The sequence below is a fragment of the Castor canadensis genome, chromosome 14 (genome assembly GCF_047511655.1).
Source record: "Castor canadensis chromosome 14, mCasCan1.hap1v2, whole genome shotgun sequence".
In the NCBI taxonomy this organism is placed as follows: domain Eukaryota; kingdom Metazoa; phylum Chordata; class Mammalia; order Rodentia; family Castoridae; genus Castor; species Castor canadensis.
Window position 1 is genome coordinate 87,482,908 of NC_133399.1, and position 10,914 is coordinate 87,493,821.

The window sequence follows — 10,914 nt, forward strand, 5'->3', positions numbered from 1 at the left end:
GATGGCAGTGCACAGGAACTATTTATCCTGACATACAAACTCTGTTTGCTGATGTCACTTGTGGGAAGACTATAAGGATCCAGCTGAAACCATAATTAATATTAATAGGATCTGGAGGAGACTACATCACAGTAGACAGAATGTACTTCAGAAAGTATGTCCGCAGGCTTTCAGCTGACTGTGGCTATGTGGAATGAGTGGGTACACTCCAAACTGGCGATTTTTCTGGAGTAGACATCATTGTTAGAGCAAATCAGGTTTTGTTTTTCTTGTGTAATGACCTCAAGGACACTGTTGCACAGTCAAGAAAATGAAAGTAGAAAAACGGGAAATATAGTGCAGGGATGCAGCTTTCATCACCCAGCTGTTATTTCTGTTGACTCAAAAATAAATGATCTTTATTGCTTGCCAGTATTTCCCGTGGGGATGTCCTCCTCCAGGCACGGCGGACTTAGCATAGGGCTGCCAGACATTCTGGCATCCTACAAAAGTAGTGCCAGACCTTATTAAGACTATTTTTTAAAGTTTCATTGAAGTATATTTGACATGCTATAAACTACATAGATTTAAAGTGTATCATTGCATTAGTTTGATGTACAGTGCACTTAAACCCACGAAACCATCACAGTCATGCTGAAGAGTATGCCCATTACCTCTGAGTTTATATTATGCCCTTTATAATCTTTTCTTTCCCTCACCCGCCTTCCACACAACCATTAATTTGTTTACTTTCTATAAATAAGTTCATATTTGCTGGAATTTTGTATGATTTCAAACAAAGTGTTTCATTTTTATTTCTCTTTTCCTTCATGCAATGTAATTATTTTCAGCTGTATAAATGTTGCCCGTGTGTTCATTCGTTCTATTGCTGAGTGGTTTATTGTAGGGACGCTATTGTTTATCTGTTCATTTCTTAAAGAACGTTTGGGCTGTTTCTGGTTTAGGGCTATTGCCAAAAAGGTCCCTGCATGTTTAAAGTATACAGTTTGATGTTTTGATATATGTTTATGTTCTTGAAACCAAAAGTTTCTTCTTGCCCTTTTTAATTCATCCCTTGTAACACATAAAGTTATTAATACAAAGAGACAGCCTACCTTTTGTAATGGATATTTTCATATGTATACCCAAATGGAGAGGCATATATTATGAAACTCCATGAGGTCTTCCCCAATCTTTTGTCATTATCTATCATTTCATGGCCATTAGGTTTTTTTATCTACTTCCACCACATTGTTTATTTGCTTACAATTCCAGACATCATATCATTTAATGCATTATACTTCAGAATGCATTTCTAAAATGTAAGTGGTCTTTCATAACACTAATTATTATGACACAAAATAAAAATATTTTAAAGTATTATTTTAAAATAAGATAAATAAGCTGACAATTCACTGATTAAAAATAAATTAAAATGATCAATATGCATATGAAAAATACTCAACCTTACTAGCAACAAAGACATAAAAATTCAAATAAAAGCAACTGCTTAATAGCCTACTCACATTTGGCAAGTATTTAAAAGAATGACAGGATTTGATAATTAAAAGGGATATGTTTGCTAGTTGATGGAAATATACATTGCTATCACATTTTTGCAAAATAATCTAGCATATTCTTTTACTTAAGAAAATTTGCTTTTAATAATTTAACTAAGGAAATAATTAGAAAGGAAAAAATGTAAAATGTAAATAATCTAAATGTCAAAAATAGAATATTAGACAAGTAACATTAAAATTTTGGTATATTCCTTCCATGGAATAATTTTTGTTATTTAAAATAATACTGTTAATAGGATAACAAACACATTTCACTTCACATGTCAAATTTTTAAAAAATTTATTGATAACTTCACTTGCCATAAACAAAAATGATAGAATTGGTGAAATATGTATGTTTTGTTATGAATATATTAATAAAATAAAATGATTAAAATTTGCTTGTGCTTAGTGTGAAGTTTTGCTTCTTATTATTAGCAAAGTCATGTATATTTTGGCAATTCTTTGTCTATTGCAGTATAATGCAGTTGGTAACCAATCATGAATTTAACAGAACAAAACTTAAGAGAACGTTCATGAATTTTTTTGTGATTAATATATATATATTTAAATTTTTTTCTTTATTCGTTTATTCATATGTGTATACATTATTAGGGCCATTTCTCCCCCTTGTCCCCGCCTCCTCTCTCTCCCCCCTACCCTCCTCGCTTCCTGGCAGAACTTGCTCTGCCCTCTTCTCCAATTTTGTTGAAGAGTAGACATAAGCAATAATAAAGACATAGAGTTTTTGCTAGCTTGAGATAAGGATAGCTATACAGAGAGATTCTTAGCATTGCTTCCATGCACAAGTGTATTACAAACCAAATTGATTCATCTCTACCAGACCTCTTCACTACTTCCTGGTCACCGTCCCATATTGACCTCTGTCGTTCTAAGTTTACTATATTAGCTCCTCTACAGTGGGCACATCAAACACTTTCATGTTTTGGGTTTCCTACCTTTCCCTATTCCTCCCATATGCATTCTCCCCTTAATATGTGACCCATGTCTATTAATATTACTACATTTGCTTTAGATCTAAAGTCTGCATATGAGGGAGAGCATACGATTTTTGGCTTTCCGAGCCTAACTTCACCTAAGATGATGTTCTCCATTGCAAATGATAATATTTCATTCTTCTTCATGGCTGAGTAAAATTCCATTGGGTATAAATACCACATTTTCTTGATCCATCAGTAGTGGGGCATCTTGGGTGTTTCCATAACTTGGCTATTGTGAATAGCACTGCCATAGACATGGGTGTGCAGGTGCCTCTGGAGTAACCTGCATTGCATTCCTTTGGGTGTGTTCCTAGGAGTGGGATTGCTCGATCATATGGCAGATCTATGTTTAGATTTTTAAGAAGCCTCCATATCATTTTCCAGAGTGGTTGTACTAGCTTGCATTCCCTCCAGCAGTGTATGAGGGTTCCTTTTCCTCCACATCCTCACCAACATTAGTTGTTGGTGGTGTTTTCAATGAAAGCTATTCTAACAGGGGTGAGGTTGAATCTTAGTGTGGTTTTGATTTGCATTTCCTTTGTGGCTAGAGATTGTCAGAATTTTTCCATGTGTTTTTTGGCCATTTGAATTTCTTCTTCTGAGAAAGTTCTGTTCCGTTCAGTTGCCCATTTCTTTATTTGGTTCATTGATTTTGGGAGAGTTTAGTTTTTTGAGCTCCCTGTATATTCTGGTTATTAGTACTTTGTCTTATGTATGGCTAGCAAATATTTTCTCCCACTCTGTGGGTGGTCTCTTCAGTTTAGAGACCATTTCTTTTGTTGTGCAGAAGCTTTTTAATTTTATGTAGTCCCATTTGTTCATCCTTCCTCTTAGTTGCTGAGCTGCTGGTGTTCTATTGAGGAAGTCCTTGCCTACACCCATTGCTTCCAGAGTATTCCCTGCTCTTTTCTGTACTAGCTTTAGAGTTTGGGGTCTGATATTAAGGTCCTTGATCCATTTTGAGTTAATACTAGTACAGAGTGATAAACATGGATCTAGTTTCAGTTTTCTGCAGGCAGATAACCACTTTTCCCAGCAATATTTTTGAAGAGGCTGTCTTCTCTCTATCCTATGTTTTTGGCACCTTTGTCAAAAATAAGGTGGGCATAGATGTGTGGATTCATATCCAGGTCCTCTATTCTGTTACACTGGTCTTCATAACTGTTTTTGTGCCAGTACCATGCTGTTTTTATTGCTAGTACTTTGTAATATAGTTTGAAGTTAGATATTGTGATAGCTCCAGCATTGTTCTTTTTGCTGAGTATTGCCTTGGCTATTTGTCATTTCTTGTGTTTCTAAATGAAGTTTAGGGTAGATTTTTCAATCTCTGTGATGAACGTCATTGGGATTTTGATGAGAATTGTGTTGAACATGTAGATTGCTTTTGGTAGTATAGCCATTTTTACTATGTTGATTCTACCAATTCATAAGCATGGGAGATCTTTCCATCTTCTGTAGTCTTCCTCATTCTCTTTCATCAGGGGTTTGTAGTTCTCCTTGTAGAGATCATTCACATCCTTTGTTAAGTTTACTCTTAGGTATTTGATTTTTTTTGAGGTTTTATAAATTGAATTGTTTCCATATATTCTTTCTCAGTTTGTTCATTGTTGGTGTATAGAAAAGCTAATGATTTTTGTAACTTGATTTTGTATCCTGACACCTTGCTGAAGTTGTTTATGGTGTTTAGTAGTTTTTGAGTAGAGTTTTTTGGGTCTTTAAGGTACAGGATCATGTCATTTGCAAATAGGAATATTTTGACAGTTTCTTTACCTATTTGTATTCCTTTTATTCCTTCTTCTTGCTAATTGCTCTGGCTAGGAATTCCAGGACTATGTTGAATTCATACATGAATTTAATAGAACAAAAAAATTTGAAAAACTATGTTTTTATGAAAAGGCAGTCAAAAAAGAAATGACAAGGCGTGAACTTGTTCACAATACACTGTATATGTGGATGCGGTTATCACAATGAAATTCACTCATGTCATCAATATATGCTAATTCAAAAATAAAATAAGATTTAAAAAATTCCAAATTACCAAAACAGGTGTAAGGCTAAAATTACTCATAATTGTAATTATATTAACAGTGTTTGTGACAGGGGAGCAAGAAAAGCATTTTCTAGTATTATTCTGCAACTAATCCATTCACCTTTGTCCTGTTAAATTTTAATTATCATGGTTGTACCATGAATACATGGAAGAATTTACTTATTTGTGGGCCCAAAATATTCTGGGATGATATGTATCACATTGACAACTTATGCTCAAATGGTTTGAGAGGAAAAAGTAATGTAACATTTTCTAAACATTTCTCTGAATTTGATATTATTTCAAAATAAAAGGTAATTGTACAAATTATTTAAGTGACTGCACAATCACATCTGTAACAGCACAGTTCACTAGCACAATTCAGATTGTATCTATATAGATAATTCTATATCATACAAATGCATTTTAAATTTTATTTTGTTTTTGAATAAGCATACATTAATAATAGGAGGGGATTTCATTGTATTAATTCCATACATGGGTGCATATAATGGTGCAGTTCCATTCACAGGTACTTTGAACAAGTACACCACCTCCTTTATGTTCCCACTCCCTTTTTCTAACAGTGTCTGGTGGTTTCACTATACTGTCTTCATATGCATATATATATATATATATATATATATATATATATATGCAGCAAACTTCCATCCTTTCTCTCAGTATCCTTTTTGTTCCCTGCCCCACCAACCAATGTATATGCTAAACTTCACATCTTGTTAGTATGTTTTCACCTTTAGAGAATGAACAAAGTGTTTCGTTGGTTACATATCTTTTCCCAAATGTAAATATAACCATATACATTCCTTATGAATCAATTTATCCAGTTTTATATCTTCAAAGGCAACTGTAGTTTGTTAGATTTAAAAAAAAAAACAAAAATGGGTATTAGTTTACTAAAAAAATTTATTTTTGGCATTTACTTTATGCCCTTCACTTGGAATATAAATTTCTAAAAAGAGAGAGAATGAGTGAGAAAGAGGAAGCTATGAATTATGAAATTCTATGGCATATGACTATTGACAAGTACATTTGTCATTTCTAGCATAGTTGTGTGTTTTTGAAAATGAATGTAATTTGAAAAATGTTAATTGCAATCGGCAAGTTATTAAACCACAACTTTTTTCATATGCCTTACTCAAATGTAGAATTGTTTTGCCTACTGGACTTTTTGGTCTGGAAATAATATCCAAGAAAAAGTTCAGTTTAGCATGAGAAATTCTTTATGAATGCAGGCTGTCTCCTAGTGGTTGCCATATTGTGTCACTAAGAGCTCAAAAATAATTGGTTCAATATTCAAACATAGAATTATGCTTCAGATGAATGTCAAAGTCACCCCACCACAATTTCTGGAACTTCTCTATGCTAACCTATTTTCCAACCCCATTGCCCCCACAACCTGTAGCTGTCTTTTGAAAATTTCACCATTGGTCCATATGTGGTCTCTGGCACCTGTCATATTCCCCTGTAAATTTTCGTCAGCAGCTCTTCAATTACAAAAGAAAATGCTTAGGCATTGAAAAATGTTTTTTACTGGGAAATAGTCCACTCCTGTTCAAAGTACCCAGGTGAGTTCCCTCAGTCTTCTAAACCCTTGTGATCTTCAGACCATAGTTGCTTTGTTCTTTCTGGTTCAAATAATGTTCTGCTTGATAAAAAACACCTGCAAACAAGAGCAGCTTTGTGGAAGTTACAGATATTCAAGCATTTACTATCCTATTGTAAATATATCAGCCACTCTCTTTCCTCTACATCTTCATAGTTATGTAGACATTTGGTTTTCAGCCTTTTGAAGAGCATTTTATTATCCTCCCCATGATTTAGAATTTTCACATTACTACAAACTTTCACTTTAAGTTCTTCAAATTTTGTGCCTTTTTTTTCACTCTCCTGATCATCACATAATTGGCTTTTTTCTTCTCAACTGTGGTGCCTGTCATTTCCTAAGAGGCCTCCCATCACCACTAAAAATAATGAGATCCTTCTTCCATCCCACCCATTCATTTGATTACAATCCTGAAGTATTATGCTTGCGTTCCTTATCATCACTGGGGTCTTTTGCTGACCCAATCACACAGTAGATTCAAATAAACATCTACTGAATACAGCATTGATATTCAAAGTAGCACATGCATTGAACAGTTCAGTGAAGCCAGCTGTGAACAACTGGAATTGCCTTACTGGAGTGCACAGCCTTGGTTGGCTGAATATGCTAATCTAAGCTTAGACCATTTGCCTCCTATGAAGGCATTTTGTACTGACTTTAATCTGTAAAATTATTATCTTTAGTTGTAAAATAGTACTTCATTATTACAAGCCTCACAGATATTTTAATAGTATTTCTTTTCTGTCTTAGTCTATTTGTGGTTGCTATAATGAAAGACATGAGACTTTGTCTGTTACAAAGAAAATAGGCTTATTCAGCATATGCTTGTGTTTGTGGAGGTCCAAGGACTAGAAGTTGCATCTAGTACAAGCCTTCTTCCTGGTGAGGACTTTGTAGTTCTGAGATGTCATAGGGCCCCACACAGTAAATCAGAGCAAGCAAGGTCTCTCTCTCTCTTCTTCTTATAGAACAATCATGGGGGTCCCACCCTCCTGCCCTCATCTAATCTTAATTATGTCCTAAAGACTCCCCTGTCCAAACACCTTTAACATATTTCTTTGGGAATAGAATTTCCAATACATCAATTCCAGGGGACACACCCAAACCTTAGGAAGTAGGAGAGACAAGACAAGGACACAGAACAGTACTAGCAAAACCTGGTTTCAGCAGTGGTTTTTAAACCAAGCTTATTTTTGTACTGACTGATACATAATCATTTAAAAGTTAAAATAAAATGCCTATGAGGTAAATTGCCTGAATCATTTTGAAGCTGAGCCTACAAGTAGGGCATCTTGGGATTCCTTTGCTCACCACTGGGCATGGATAAAGGAAGTGACAAAGAACGGACTGTCTACCCAGGTCAGAACCACACACCAGCAGTATGAGTTAGAATATATATCTGATCAAAGAATTCTTATTTGAGCCCAAGTCCATTCAATCGTATTTCTTAAAGAAATCACTATTCAGACATGGTTAAAAATACTTCTCAGCTACAATCATGTCAAAGTACAAAGATGTAATACTCCTGCCACACCTTGAGTCAAAGCCTCCTCCTTCAATTTTCTGAATAAGTGACCTTGACCAAGTTTTCCAGACTCCAAACCTGTTTTCCTTACCTGTAAAATGACCACAATAATAACTACCTCACTGTTTAGTTGTAAATAACAAATGTAATTATTTATATATAATGCTTCATGATAATAACATTTATATAAAATTTGCTACATGCCAGTCCCTGATATAAGTCCTAGAATTTTATTTATTTAACTTAGTGTGCTCTTCACAAAGAAGGTATGACACAAGTACCGTTGTTATCTTCATTTACTGCGCAAGGTCACACATCTAGTAAGTGTTGAAGCCGGATTTAGACTCATACAGTCTAACAGCCAAGGCTATGCCTGCCCATGAGTAAATGTTCAAAACCCAATACTTGGAACTACATTCAAAGATTAATCATCCCATTAATTTTACATCATTGTGTTTATTTTAAGAGAATTTTAATCAAAAAAACTGAATCAAATGTAGAAATGCTTTAAAATGATTATAGGAATAATGATTTGCCTCAGAGTTTTTTTTTATCTTTTTATTGATGTGCTGGGTGGTAATATATTGTGGCATTTACAAAAGTTCTTACAATATGTCAAATATATCATACTTGAATTCAATCCCACCACTATTCTCCTTTATTTCCCCTTCCCCCCATTTCTGGAATAATTTCCTCAAGTATCATTTTTCCATTTACATACATGTATACACAGTATTTGCACCATATTCACCCTCCCACACCCTTTCCCCACCTCTTTCCTCCTGAACACTGGTACCAAGCCCCCAGGCAGAACCTGTTCTAACCTCCTGTCCTCTGATTTTATAAACAAAAAAAAAAATTGACATTTTTGTTTAAGATACTTACACAGAGAGTTTTCTTGTGACAAATCCATGTATATATGCATTGTAAATGCAAATTAGCTGTAAATTACATTTTAATGATAAATCATTGTGATGGCAGAAATATGTAAGCAGTGAAAATGGGAGTTAATAATGCTATAATGCTATGAACATAGAAGCTGAGAAATGCTTGTCAAAAACCACAGAGGAGCAGGGCACAGCTGAGTCATACCTAAAATCTTATCGACTTGGGAAGCTGGAATCAAGAGAATTGCTGTTCAAAGCTAGCCCAGGCAAGTAGTTGACAAGACCACATCTCCAAAATAACCAGAGCAAAAGGGACTGGAGGTGTGGTTCCAGTAGTAGAATGCCTGCTTTGCAAGTTTGAAGCCCTAAGTTCAAGTCACATAAGGATTGGGGACATGTTTACAGGGCAAACAGCACTTTTGGTTTTTCTAATACTGCATTTAATATACTGTAGATATTTTTTGATCAAAATGAACTTTTAATATAAAATTCTGAAATACTTTTTTACAAAACATCCTCTCAATAGATTCTTCTATCTTAATGCTGTATAAAAATAATCACAGTATATGGAAAATCTAACTATTAGGTAAAATTTTCCATCTTTTCTTGCACATCTCATATTTTCCTGTATCTTCTTCACCTGACATGTATTGAGCACACATATGCAGCTGGGCTGAATGCTGGGTGATCCCCAGAGAGAAAGATACAGCCTTCTAGGAACCTAGGACAGAAGTGTGCCTGTTGCTCCCAGCATGGAGATTTCATAGCTGAGTAGAAAAATAGGTGAAGAAAGTGGGAGGGGAAGAACACTGAGGTGAGCAAGCATTGTAAGGCAAAGGTCTGAGGGTGGAGAATGGGATCTGTCACACCTGGCACTGCCTGCTAGAGTGTAAATAAAGAGGGCTCAAGGAAGGTACAGCACAGAAGGCCTCCCACACCACGGCCTGGAGTCAGGAGACTGAAGGACTTTCATCATGAGAATGTGTAAACATGATCAGATCTGTGTTTTAGAAATTTTCCTGGCTTGGGTCTCAGGCTTTCCTTTGTACATAGAAGAACATTTTTCTCTATCTCACATGACTGATTCATTAATAATCCAGAAACAATTTGTTAGGACTAATACTTCTTATGTTATTTCTTTGTGCCAGGCACCATGCTAATATTTTATGTGCATTTCTTTATTGCTACTGCTCTCCCAACTAATAGAGAATTGTCAGCACAAAGAGTTGAAGCAACTTGTCCAAATTCAGGCCAGCTGCTCAGTAATGGAGACACCATCCAAACCCTTTTTGCCTGAATTCTTCAATTTCACTCAAAGACCCCAAAACTGCTTTCTGTTCTTTCAGTTCTCATTGTTCTTTATTGCTTGTCTTCAAAGTAAAACTTATTTGCCTTTTTATTTTTCTAGCTGCTATCCAGTCCATTTCTTTCCACGGAACCTTGGTCTAGAATCCATAACAACATCTGTCGTGCCACCAGCCATTTCCTCCTTAAACTTCAGCCCCATGGTTTCCAATTATTTACAATAATTGGTATTCTGGCAAATTTAAAATATTTCACCCATTTTCCCTTAAATTAAATTACTTTACATTATCAACCATTTCTTTCTTTTTGGAAAATAGTTCTCCCCAAAAATGGCTCAAAGCTCTGGTCTCCCAACCTACTCCAACAGTTCCTTTTCTCTTTTTGTCAGTTCCTTCCTGATTTAGGAACTCTTTTCTTCTTCTATGTTCTGAGCATGCCATTAGTGGTGCTAGGTCTCTGTTTCTTCTTTCTTTGTCTTTCATTCTTTCTTTTTTTTCTTTTGCTGATCTCTCTCAATATGACCCATCCACTTTGCACTTGTTCATTTAAATTTCAATTGTCATGTTAGAATGTAACTATCTTCCTATCTTACTTTCTCAACATTTTTCCAAGACCCAATTCAAATCAACTGAAGACTTTTGCTTCAGTGGCTTGCCAGCAACTTATATTTTACACAGCCCTCCAGAACACCTCTTTATTTCCAAACCAGCCACTTTCCCCAGGGTCTCCTTAGGTAAGTAGGAAAGGAAAGTACACAAAGGATTCATTCTGCTGTTAATCTAAGTCTTCGCTCAACCCCTCTCTAACCTGAGTGCATAGATTTCTTTGTTCATGAAAATAAATACCAAGGAATTAAGGTGATAGAATTAAAATTGAAGCCTGCCACTGTCAGCTTGTGAGAAAAAGAGACTTGACAGTGGAAAGATCCTGGTTGGAAGCATCTGGCACACAGCGAGAGCTCCAGTTTCTGGAGGAAGGGAACCTCTGTCCCCACCTTTGCTC